General features: G+C 39.5%; 1 protein-coding gene across 1 annotated transcript in view; it reads left to right on the top strand.

Moving 5' to 3' along the window:
* The first annotated feature begins 5,956 nt into the window (after positions 1–5,956).
* Positions 5,957–13,901, top strand: part of LOC134625085 (CD82 antigen-like) — a 46,655-nt gene continuing 38,710 nt past the window's right edge. Inside the window, exon 1 of the mRNA XM_063470418.1 lies at positions 5,957–6,094. The gene's annotated coding sequence lies outside the window, so the exon portion shown is untranslated. The remainder of the gene's footprint in view (positions 6,095–13,901) is intronic.

Genomic DNA, 13,901 nt, shown 5'->3' with positions numbered 1-13,901 from the left:
TTCCAGGAGATCTCATCTGATATGTGCACACCCAGGAACTTCACACTGCTGACCATCTCAACAGCAGATCAAAAAGCAGATAAAAGATGATGTATTATTGTAGACTATATAAGTAGAATATATAAACATCTGCAGAAATAATATACAAAGAACACATACATGTGGCAACAATAATAACCCAAAATAAAACGGGTTCCATAGAACTGAAGGAAAAACAATATTGACATTTATTATAATGTTTGTTTGTTTTTTTCTTAACGTGGTCCCTACGCTCCCTCATCCTTTTCGCCGATCTTTTTTGGACTCTGACATGGAGTTTACCTGTGGCTGCAGTTTTTATTCTAAACCATTCCAAACAATCCTGGTCTTGTAAACTGATTAGAATCTATCTGGTTGAATGGAGTAGGCATGCAGTGAATGTTATTTTTATTTTTTTAACATGCACACTCTTTAGTGCTTTATACAACATATCTCATGATCACCCACATTCATACAAGCACTGGGGCAGCCAGGGATTAAATCGACAACCTTCCAGTTAGATGAACTTCACTACCAGCATGCACAACCAGTAGATTTAAAAAGGGCTGCAGGCAATGTGTTTGCCATGTTGTGCAAAATTCATGTGGTAAACATTTTATCTACTTAATTAAAATTCACAGACCTGGTTCATTTTCTCACTGCCTAGAGAATGTATAAAGTAATAAACAATCTACTTCGGGACAATATTCTAAAATGGTTTTCCAAAAGGGAACGGGGATGCAATTTAAAACAATCCTGTATTTGTAAAACACAAGTTTTCTTGTTAGTTTGTTTCTCTATATACTGTACTGTATATAGCAGAGATGACAATAAAGTTTACTTTGACTTTGAAGTTTTTGCATGTGTGTGTGTGTGGAGTGAAGCTGTGGAACAGATTGTTTTTTATATATGCATAATTATTTATACAAATTTATATATCTGTAAATTTGTATATCTTTTGATGTGTTACTGGAGTTATAAAAGCAAATACATGTAACGAATTGTAAGGAAGAATTTATGATGGATAGGGCATAAACAGGAAGATAAAATGTTGACTATTAGTTACTAAATAGTGAAAATGGGGTAAAATAAGCATACGCTTCTTCCGACTCCTTTTTTGAACATTTAAGTTGATCTTAAAGAAAGAACATTAAATTGGTGTTTTGTTTTCCTTTTGTTTTGGTTTGTTGGTTTTTTCTCTGTTGTTGTTGTGCTATTTTAACATGTTCAAAATAAAGATACAAAAAGAATACATGTATATGTGTAAGGATTATTGTTTGTGTGGCAGGCAAGGTTAGGACCCCAAATGCAGGATTAAATGACATTACCTGGAATAGAGGAAGACCGAGGACTTAAATACACATGTTAGCGAGAGGATGGGCGACAGGTGGAAACACAGCTGGAACAAAACTGAACATAACACACGTGAGATGAGGTACCCTCAAAATAAAGAGGGTACAAAGACACGTAAGCTTGACATTAGGACGGGGGATAAATAGATATGGGAGCACATGACAGACTTTTGTCAAAGAATGACGCAGACAAAGAGGGACATGGAGAGCGAGAGGGAGAGAGGGCGAGAGACACTGAGACATGACTGGGGAAACTGACATCACAGGGAGGTACAAAGAACTAACGCAGGAAACTAGACACAAGCGGACGGGGAACACAGGGAGGAATGATAACAGAAAGCTAAAGGCTAGATAAGAAACTAAAATCAACAATAAATACAAGGATGAAAAACTGAATAACTGGAAAATAAATAACCTCATAAACCCAAAGTAAATCATGAACCTTAATGAAAACTCACTTGTTTACTGTCACTATCTAAGATTTTGTTGCATTGCATAAAGGACTTGGCATGAAATAAGGAGTTTGTCACTGAAATCATATACCTGTCTGACCAAAGTAAATGGATAGAATGAAACAAGCTGCTAAAATTGTTTATTTTGCAGTCACAATGTGTATAACTTACAGATGTTCTATAAATGTCCAATGGAAATCTTCCAGAAGTTTCATGTATCATTGTATATCTTTAGCCTCAGAGTATTAAAACAAGATACCTAGTACATTTCGTAGATTCAAGAATCCAAATTCAAGTTTTGTCTCTTAACATCTTATGTATGAAAGAATCAATAAAGCCTCTTTGAAACCCGATGAGTGAAGAGGTCCCAGCTGCGATTCTGAGGTCAGTCCTCAGCTTTAGAGCTCAGAGATTGTCACCAGTTTTTAATGTCACGCTTTGCCATGAACCAAGCGAAGCCCACAGATCCACAAGTGACTCGTACAGCTTGACGTTGAAGCGAGCAAGCAACTGTCATGATTGTGTGTCTCAGCTGCAGAATGACACCATTTACAGGCAGATGGACGCAGCTCATGTTCTACACTATTGTATATGCTGTGGTCTGTGGAGGAGCATTGTTCTCTTCAAACTGGCTCTGATCTCACCATAACCCTCGAGCCCCCTGATCAGCGTGTGTGCACTGAGTGGCTATATGCAAAATATTATCACTATTCATGATTAACTTAATTGATATTTTTTATTTTTTAAAAGTCTGTTTGTCACAGTTGAAGCTAATTTCCGTTACAATTTTCATTCCAAACTCTTTGAAAGTAGCGTTCCAGTAGCTGGTCTGCACTGTGTTGGCACCTGGCATTGAAGAAGATAAAAGTGGATAAATTATATTTCCATTTTCCACATATGTGCAGGCGGAGGGAGGCATGGAGTCATCTCACAACCTTTTCTCTGTTCGCAGAGGGCCCGGAGGAGGAGCTGACCACCTGGTCGGGGTCTGGACTGGAGGGCTTCCCTGCTGCTGCAGGTGTACGTGTGTCTCCATGTTGGGCGAGTGTGAGTATATGAGTATATGTATATGTGTGCATGAGGGTGGAAATGCATAATTGTTTCTGTGTGTGCCTGTTTGTCTATGTCCATGTATCAGGTCGGGTCTTCGACTCCACCTCTCTTAGACATCTCATGCTCTGGTGGGGCTCAGGGTGTCTGGGGCCCAGGTCTCCTCCATGCCTCCCGACGGACCAGTTTGCAGGAACAAAAACATGCTAGGTAAGTGTGTTTTGATCTCATGATTCATATAATACTGATGACGGATTTTTAGGCTAATAGTTAGGCTAACACACTTACCTCTCATATTTTCTTTCCTCAGAAAAGCGATAGATCCTCCACTTCTTCTAAGTGTCTCCCAGTGCAATTCTTAGCATATTTTGGTTCCTGCAACTGGTCCGTCGGGTTATCGTCTTCCCAGAAACACTTCCCTTGTGCTTCTGGAAATCAGTTTTTTCCTGTTTCCGTTTTTGTTTTTCCTTTTGCCGTTGTGTTTTGTGTGCTTTTGGAGCGTTTTTCTTATTGGTGGTGTTTTCTTAAGTTGCAGTCCATTTGGCCTCTCAGGGGCACCGTATTATAAGGTCTACCTTACAATACAAAGCACCTTGAGGCAATAGTTTTTGTGATTTGGTGCTGTATAAATTGAACTGAATTGAACTGAACAATTCTGATTGCTACAATGCTGGACAGGACAGGCTAAAAACAAACATTTCATATAAGAACATTAGTGGTGCAGTTAAATAATCATTTTTAAGTTATAGATTGCAAGCATCGCGTTCTGTCTTCTATCTTGGTTGTCTTCTGTCTATTTTATTTGGTGCAAGCAAATATTTATATCAGTATTTTATAGTTATTGTTATTATAAACATTGTGATTCTGTTGTATTACTGTGTAGGAAGCCTGTAAATGAATGTGCTGCCACACTGCTCCCCCTGGTGGATATACAAAACATTACCACCGATCTTCCTAGATACTTAGCAGCTTTACTACTCACAGTTCCATCATCTACATCATTAGCGGGGATATTATTACTGCTGATCATCAGCTGATAATCAGTCAGGAATCGGCCGGGCATCCAACATGGTCCTGTCAGGGATGAGGCGGCTATTTTAAGTGGCTTTATCTGTAAACAACTCCTTGGTGGCCAGACCCCTGGGGTGGACCAGGTTGGCTCTGAGGTCCTAAAGGCTCTACATCAGGGGTGTCCAACTCCAGGCCTCAAGGGCCAGTGTCCTGCAGGCTTTAGATATCACCCTGGGTCAACACACCTGAATCAAATAGTTAGTTCATTCACAGGCCTCTGAAGAACTTCAAGACACGTTGAGGAGGTCATTTAGCCATTTGAACCAGCTGTGTTGAGGACACATCTAAAAGCTGCAGGACACCGGCATGGAATTGGACACCCCAGCTCTAGATAAAGCCTCTGCAACATCATGTGGAGATCTGGGGTGGTGCTTCTGGATTTGCAGGCTAGGATGGTGGTTTCCATCTTTAAGATGGGGGACTGGAGGGTGTGCTCCAACGACAGGGGGATCACATTCCTCAGGCTCCCTGGGAAGGTCCTTCGTTAGTCAAAACTTGGATACAGGAAGAACAATGGGGTTTTCACCAATTGAACTCTTTGGACTAATAAACACTATGTTTGGAGGTCAAAACGCACTGTATATCACCCCCAAAGTTACCCTGCAAAGAGTAAGTGGGCACATCATGGTGTGGGGCTGTTTTTTTAGCATATGGCACTGGCAGGCTTCATATAATTTAAGGAAGGATTACTAGAAAAATGTACTGAAACATTCTTGAGAAATATCGGTACCAAATGTAGCAGGATGATGAAGAAGAAACTAGGGTGGATGTTTCTGCTAAACAATGATGACAAAACACAGCCAAAGAAACTCTCAACTGGTTTCAAGGAAAGAAAATAAATCTGCTAGAATGACCCAGCCAATCACCTGACATGAATCAAATTGAAAATCTATGGAAAGAACTAAAGCTCACAGTTCATAGAAGGTGCCTTCAGCGTTTGAAGCTTGTTTGTGTGGAAGAATGGCCAAAATCACACCTGAGCAATGCACGTGACTAGCTTCTCCGTACAGGAGGCATTTTGAGACATTCATGTTCAAAAATTGCCAGATTTCAATGTGAGAAAAAAACCCTGAAAGTGGTACAATGAGCTGTTTTTCCAACAAAAAAAAAAGAAATCTTTAGATTGGTATGAAATTATATTCCTCTTCAAAATAGTTCAGACTTTTTTTTTCAGATATTACTTGTTTATGAACACTCTCATAACATACTTTGTAATGTCAGTTATTTTAGCTCTTAGAAAATGAAAGTGACTGAGCACTCCAAACGCTAACAGAGATGAGCATGTTCTGTAACAGGAGAGACATTAGATGTCATGTGTTAATATTTGTACACAATTCTTACAGCATAATATGCTGAGTAGGACCAACATATTTGCTAAGAGTTTAACAAGCTCTATTTCAGATGAAATGATATCATTATGTAAAGCTTTGCATTTTTTTAATCAATGAATCTGCATGAACAAAAGCAATGATCCAAAGAAAACATTTACTTGCTCGGACTGTGAGTGTGAATTCTCTCCAAGGTCACCCAGATCATCAGGCGTGATCAGAAGACATTTGCTAAGTAAAACACTTTGTGAAAGGACGGGGACTGTTTAGAAAGAAGAAACAGTTCGGTCCAGCCTGGTACTTCAGTAGGATGCTGAAGGTACACAATACAGGTGTATAAACAAAATATGTTTTTATTATTAGTTTTATTAACATTTTGCCCACCATTTGCCATTTTAGAAAGGGCAGAGAGGACTCATTTGGCTAGCAGGCTGTTATTTGCACTGGTGACTAAATAAGTTATTCACCGTGCTGAGGTCTGTTCCACACGGTTACGTTTCGAGCAGAATTCACCGGGCAGCAATGTGTTAAAATGAACACGTGTGAGCTTAAGTGTGACAGTATGAAGGTATTGGGTTTAACAAGCCGTTTCTACAGAAGAATGGAAGTATTTATTGTGACAGAGGAGTCCTGCGCTCCGACACCGACAAGCTACAGCGCGGCGTAGCTCCTCCTCCTGGGGGATGATGGGGACAGTATCTGACAGTTGTTGCTGCCGAGGCACGCTGCTTCTTCAGTCCCAGCAGCGGGTCTTTCAGAGGGCACAGGATCCTAACAGAAGTCGCGCTCAACCTTTTCTTCTTCACAATTTACACCGAAACACGTGAGTAACCACAGCTCCGACTGTGTGCGTTTAGAGAAACGGCTTCTCTAAAGCCCTGCTCTTCTTACCTGTGAGCGTCTGTAGCAGCTATGGTGATTGAGTTCAGCTGATCACGAGTGGAAGTTCGCAAAATCGGCCACATATCAGCTGCTTTGTGGATGCTGTGAGATGAGGGGGTTGGTGATATGGCGCCTCTGGAGAGGATTTGTGTGTCGGACCATTCTTTGCTCTACAGCTAAAGTGTAGTCTCCTTTTACACTGCTTAGAAACTCATCTCTTAGAGTATCTTGTAGTAAACCCCACAAAAATAAAATAAAATAAAATACAAAAAATATCCGTCAGAAGTTTTCTTGCTGCAAAGTTTGTCATTCAGACATGCAGTGATCTGTTTAAAGCCTGAGCAAATGTGGTTCAAAGAGAAACAGAAGGCAGACTTGGTGAACTCATTGGACTCTGTTGAAGTGCAGTTTTATTTATCAGGTACAATCAATATCTGGGATCTTTTCATGGCCAGGCATTTATTCCCAATATTCGTTCTAAAGCTAATGCACGACTTACTATTTAATGGTTTAAACTGAGGAAGAAACTTGCCTTTATAGTATGCATACAGTGTACTTAACAGGATACTGCATTTATAATAAATCTACTTTAAATTAAAGAATAAATACGTTTTTACACCAGCTTTTATGCTTGATCCATTAATATTGTAGGTAAATAGAAGTAGTTTTGCAAGGTAATTAGTGAGAAGTGTATTTAAGCAAATTGGTAAAATAATTTCATTTTTTTTAACCAAACAAAAGAAATGTGTGACATCATCATATCAATTTGTGGATAATTAAGTTTACACTGAACAAGCCACCAATACTGCATCTTTTCACATTATGCTGTACTTCAGTTTTATGTAAACCAGTTTGGCAAACAGCTTGTCGGTTGTTCATCAGACCAAACTTTTGTCTGTTTATGGATCTGTACTTTTATTGATTTGTTTTGCATCCCCTCACATAACTAGCGTGACATTTATTTGACCTCATTTATATCAGTTTGTGGAGTGAGTGATTTGGGGTATTTAGACATTCTTGTGTCCAGTCCACAAAAAAAAAAAGAAAGGAAAAAATCTAATAGTGGGTGATGGTGATGCTATATGCAAGTAGAATATAGCTGGATAGCTGGATTAGTTGAAAATGGGCTTGAGCAGGAAAGGAAACAATAGCATGTTCACTGCAAAAGGGAACAAGCATGAAGAAATCAGAGATCAGAAAAGCAGCACAAGTATAGACAGTGGTTGCAGAGTACACTTTGATTGTTTTTCACACTGTTTCACTTCACTACAAAGAAGGTGTTTGTGTGTTGTGACTTTGGCCTTCTCAGCAGGAGTTAAACTAAAGGACAAACAAAACAGATAAACACTGACCACTGAAACGTGCAGCCAGAAGCTTCAGTGCACCTTCACTTTAATTCTCCAAGTTCTCCATCTTTACTATATTACGATGTTTAGGATGTTTTGCAATCATGCTACACACTTCAGCAAACATTGACAAATTAATAAATAATAAATTAATGTTCACAGTGTACTCTAACTCTCACTGAAAGCAGAGTGGGCCGTCTGTTTGAGGACATGTTTCTGTTATAGATGAAAATGTGGGTCAGTTTGTTTTTTCCACGGGGCGTCAATGCTCAGCCAATATTTTAGCTGCCTGCTCATCAGAGGACCTTCATCTCTTTCTCACAATGTGAGACAATAAATCGGTTCAGCTCCAGGGCCAGCTCCACGATTCACTTTGGTGACTTTCCATATACCAAGAACAGAAAAGCGTGTCTTGTTGGATAAATTGGACTGCGTTGCATACAGCTGGAGGTTAAAAGTCTAAATGACTGTTAGATAAGAATGTTTTCATCTCTTTGAGCTCTGCAACAGTTTGGCTACATTCTGGAAAAATTTGATGAGAAGACTTGGGGGTCTCACAGTTTAACTCAGTACTACACCTCTTCGGTGTTCGGTGTTGCATGATAATAGAAGGGGTATATTTCAAACATTAACCCATAGTTAGTCCACAACTTGTTTTTCCTTTTTGGAATTGCCTTAGAGCTAATTATGGGATTACCCATTTTTAGCTCCCTCATTCAAATTCTACTCCACAACTAACAACATGTGAACATGAGTTTAACCTCTAAAGAGCCTTTCTGAGGTTCCTGATTGAAAATGACATGACCAAAATGGAATTTAAAAACTCCGTATATCAAAATAAAGCTACAGAATTCATCAGAGTTTTAAATATTGATGCTACTGTGTCAAAGTAACTGAGGATGGAACACCGAAAAATATGATTTTTTCCTCGCCTAATTCTTTTTGTATCTTATAGAATATAACCCTTTTGAAAATATGCTGCAGTAGACATTAAACTCTAGAAAATCATGAATCAATATACTGACATTATCTTTGCGCAGACTGATGCTGCTGAAGTGAAACAGAGCAAAGTTACAGAGGTTTTAGTGAACAAATAGCCTGGTTCTGCAATTTGGCACAATCTGTGAGAGTTGTTTCTTAAATACTGAATAGCAGAAGTTATTTAACTTTATTGACATGCCTCCAAACAATGCTTGTTTTTGAATTTTTTTTTTATTACCCACACACAAACACACACACACAGCATCTTGTGTGAACATAGAATTTGCACAGTGAAAATAGTCTCTGCAACTTTAAGTTCTCTGGGGAAGTAACTTCGGCTTCTATTTGCATGATGGACCTTGCCTTTTAATCATTTGAGCAAATAGAATCATGGTAATGTCACTGTGTTTACGTCAATCCCACCAAGCACAAATTGCAACTACAGGTAATGCAGCCAGCATGGCATTGTCCAATCAAATCTCTGTAACCGGGCATAAAATTGTTTTGTTTTGTTTTGTTTTGTTTTTTTGGCAAGGAACTGCTCTGAGGCATTGTGGGAGATCGAGTTATTCAGTTAATGCTTTTAATTGCGATGGATTTAAGTTTTGGAAGTAAGACAGCACAGGTATGAAAGAATTCATACTAATGTTTTTCAAGCTTGAAGCATCGTTTTGGTCATGTTTTGCTCCTGGTTCAGTGAATTTTGATCTGAGGGTGACAAAACTTGCACGTTTGGCATCTGTGAGATGTCTCCTTTGAGTAGAGATATTGCTTTTTGGCGTTGTAGTATGCATGTAATATGGCCTTTGTGCCTTTTTCATCAGTTAATTTTGGAGTTACTACAAACAGGGAGCATATGGGATGATTTGTCTGTTCTCACTGGGTGGTGCTGAGGTCTAATCTGACAGTAGCTCCTGTAATCACAAAGAGAACAGAATCATCACAAACTGAAACGTGATGATTATCACTCAGATCTCAAATAAAGCTGATCCTTTCCTCGCACACTTCAGGATCTTAAGTTCTGCTCTTACATTTTTTTCAGTTCTGCTGACAGCTGACATGTGGGCTGTTTGTTAAAAAAGATATAGCCTTATATACTAAATGGAGAGCTGCAAAGATGAGATGATGGAGGTTTCCAGTCTTGTTTCAGTGATGGTCCTGCACTGGGGTTAACAGTTTTTTTGTTTTTGTTTGTTTGTTTTTGTTTTCCTGGACATTAGCTGTGTTAGTAACAAACTGAGGTATCAGCTAGAAACTGGAACTGATTTTACAGTCAGTTAGTGAAGAATGTTCTTTATGTTTTAGGAAAGATAGAAATTCCTGTTCTAAAACTGAAGCGGAGTTTGGGCCCAGGCCCGGCGTCAGACTTAAAGACCGGATAGGCCACCTCGGGGCACACCCACACCTCAACAGGTGCCTGCTAATTTGTCTATTGTCCAACCAGTCCATAGTGGATTAAAACAATATGATATATGATATGATATCATATATCATGCAAAAATACTAAAAACATGCAATACAAATATCAGAATCAAAGTGAAAATCATGCAAATAAAATCAAAACTGCACATACAAATAAACACACTAAAATCAGGATAAAACGGACTATAAAACAAATACAAATTTCTACTGGGTGACGTCTACAGCACTGACTTTAATCAATGTTTGACTTCAGAGTGATTTCTTTAGTCAGTTTTTGTTTTGGGTTTTTTTGGGGGGGAAAGTAAACGCTGGACTTCCTCTTAGCATTCGCACAACAGAGATATGCAAGTTTCTCCGTCTCTGCCAGTCAAAGCTGTTTTGATGACGTTGCATCCCAATTTAACGGCATTATGGTAGTAATTTTAATCAAGCCTATAACCTATAGCTGGTAAAAAGCCATCTAATCCACACCTGCAAAGAAATCAAACCATAGATGTCCATACATTACACTATGTATAATAATGAGTAAAGACACAGGGAGAAAGTATATTTATTGAAATGTATTTAATACTTTGTACAAAAGCCTTTGTTGGGGATGACAGACTCCTGTATGGAGAAACCAGTTGCATGCACTGCCCAGGTGTGATTTAGGCCAATTATAATACACAGTCTTCAAATCCTGAAGGTCCCGTTTATGAATTCTGAACTTTAGTTCTTTCAATAAATTTTCTGTTGCATTCAGGTCAGGTGATTGGCTGAGCCTTTTAACCCCCAAATATGGCATCCAAAGAGTTCAGTTTTGGTCTCATCTGACCAGACTGTATTCTCCTAGTATTTCACTGTCTTTTTTTTTTAAATGTGCTTCAGCATGCTTTTTCTTGTCAGAGAATCAGAGAGACTTTATCAATCCCAGAGGGAAATTGAGTTGTCATAGCAGCAATTGTACAACAAACATCAAGCACACATATAAAATGAGTGTGGAAACAGAGATATTGATGGATAAATATTAAGATAAATAGATAGATATAAGAATATAGGTATAAATATACATATAAATATAAAAGGACTGTGGTGTACAAAAGTGACAGGGTGCATTGAGGTGTGATTAATACTGTTCCACATGTGTGGACTGACCGAAGTGCATGAATTAAAGATTCTGACAGCAGCAGAAGGAACGACCTCCTGTAACGTTCCCTCAGACAGCCAGGTTGAAGGAACCTGTTGCTGAAACTGCTCTTCAGATTGTCGTGTGTTATGAAGGGGCGTGGGAGTCATTGTCCATGATTGCCAGCAGTCTTGCCAGCATTCTGTCACTGATCACCACCTCCAGGGAGGCGAGCTTCATGCCAACAACAGACTCTGCCTTCCTGATGAGTTTGTTCAGTCTGTTTGTGTCCTTTGCTTTGATGCCTGCACCTCAGCACGCCACAGCAAAGAAGATGGTGCTCGCAACAACAGACTGGTAAAACATATTGAGCAGCCTGCTGCATACATTGAAAGATCTGAGCCTTTGTAGAAAGTAAAGCTGGCTCAGACCCTTTTTGTAGGCAGCGTCCATTGGCAGACCACTTGTGATCCAGTTGAACTCCCAGATACTTGTAGGATGTGACTATTTCGACATCAGTCCCACCACTGCACACAGGGGAGGGTCGGGATCTGTTTCTGCCAAAGTCCACCACCAGCTCCTTTGTTTTGGCAACATTCAGCTGCAGGTGATTCACCTCACACCATCTCATGAAACGATCAATCAGTCCTCTGTACTCCTTTCCCCATCCCATCTCCACACTTCCAATTATGGCTGTGTCATCAGAGAATTTCTGGAGGAGACAAGTTTCTGTGATGTGCTTGAAGTCGGCCGTATAGATGGTGAAGAGGAAAGGGGACAGAACAGTTCCTTTGGGGTGCACCTATGTTGCTGTTCAGACTCTCTGACACACAGCTCTGCAGTCTCACAAACTGTGGTCTGCCTGTCAGGTAGTCGCAGATCAACTAGACCAGTGGAGCCTCCACCTGCATGTCCTCCAACTTCTCCTTCAGCAGGGAAAGAGAAGTAAACTCCCTGGGCAGATAATACAAGCAAAGTCTGATGGCAAGTAGCTTGACGTCGCAGTAGCAGAAACACTCTAACAGAGATATGTCTCGGGTTACACCACCTGCAGTTCACAAACACACCCACCCCACCTCCTTTTTTCTGCCGCTGGCGTCGGTATCTCTGTCCATCCAACAACGGAACAGTCTTCCTCAATCCATCAGAGAATGCTCGACATTCAATTTGTTTAAGGCAAAGGTTAAAAACTGGTTATGGATAAATCAAGTGTGTGATCATGTATGAGTTGTATAGTTTTAATGTTTTATTTGGGAACAGAATGGTGTGTATGTGTAAGTTTGGTGATAGAGTTTTTATTATGAATGAATGATGAATTTTTATGAATTATTATGTCTATTTTTTTATGTTTAAGGACAACAGATGGAAATTAGCCTTTGGCTATAATCTGGCATGTTTACATTCATGTAATTTTTTTTTACATTTATGTTCATTAACATGCACTGTCCTAAATAAATAAATAAACATTAGAGTCCGGTATCTGATCGTTCAGCCACATTTCAGTGAAGCACATTATGCTGGACTCTCTGAACTCTCTCTGAGTCTGGGTGAGCTAGGGTCCTTACATTCCCCACAATGACTGCCGGCACACAGGGTTTAAACCTCTTCCTCTTCGATCTCTGTTTAACCCCCACTCTACAGCCCAGAGGTCTCCTTGTCAGTTCCTCAGTTTCTCAGTAATACTAAGTTTGACATTAAGCCACAGCGTCCACCTGAAATATGCACATGCAAATATCAGGACCAACTTAAAGCTCTTCTGGTGCTAAGTGCTTTATGTTGCTTGGTGGAAAAACTTTAGTCTGATTCAACTTTTTAGTTTTTGTAACCCAGCCTATGCAGTGCAGTGGTAACAATCAAATACATGAAGGTCAGGGAGGAAATCTATCATATCATATCATTCGATTCCTTAGTCTGTCGGACATGTAAGAGTCAGAGTAAAATTGTCTGGCTGTATTTTAACTGCTTTTATAATATGCTTTAAAAAGTTTTTTGCTGTTTTGAGTTTTTCCTGCATGCAAAAAATATCTGGTACCCATCCCAACAGATTTTGGCCTCCAATCAAAGGAAGATTGCAATAATAATTAAGTATTTTTATTCATCTTTTCATGCCTAATGATGAATGACAGGGTTAATTTACGCAAGCATAAAAACATTTCTGTATTGTCAAATGGCCAGAAACAACAGGAAAATGCATGACAAGGTAACAAAGACTCAGTGCTCTAACTATAGGCAGACCAATCATGCTTTTCAAAAAAAAGAAAGAGAGAGAGAAAGAAGACGATGACGAGCCCTGTGGCTTACAACTAACCTGATATCGAGCCTCATCCTCCTTTTTCCTTCTCCTCCATTGCCATCCACCTGCATGAGCACATAAGCTGATGTGCTATAAGCCAACTCCACTTGCAACAATCTTCTCACATTTCTGAATATAAACCCGTAACTGTAATTATCTCATACCAGTATAATTTTACTAAAATGGTGTTTGATACGATAGTTACAGTACTCAATCTTTTAATAAAGTATCCTGTCCAATACTTTCTTTGTGAGAACAGCTGGTAAGTTATGCAAAAAGAAAAGGAAAAAAAAAGACATGTTAGCTGGAGGGTCTGCTGTTTAACGATGCGTTCTCCAGATTGGGCGTAGATTTGGCATGGACAGAAGGGACATGTCCCCACCAATATCCAGCGATTATTGAATTGTCCCCACCAATAATTTGATCTCTTCGAGTAAAGAAAAACAAAACCGATAGAAAGAAGAAAAACGATCTGTCAACGTCTCATTCACCCAGCGGTGCAGAAAGAGTTAAATTACGTTCTCTACTGGAGTCCTACCTCATGTGACAAATATGGCCAATGTGATTGGCTGTGCCTTTCAGGGAGCTCTGTTTAGTTTTA

Source organism: Pelmatolapia mariae, linkage group LG1, assembly GCF_036321145.2.
Source record: "Pelmatolapia mariae isolate MD_Pm_ZW linkage group LG1, Pm_UMD_F_2, whole genome shotgun sequence".
Taxonomy (NCBI): Eukaryota; Metazoa; Chordata; class Actinopteri; order Cichliformes; family Cichlidae; genus Pelmatolapia; species Pelmatolapia mariae.
The sequence above is the reverse complement of the archived record's forward strand: the minus strand, read 5'-3'. Positions and strand labels throughout refer to the sequence as shown.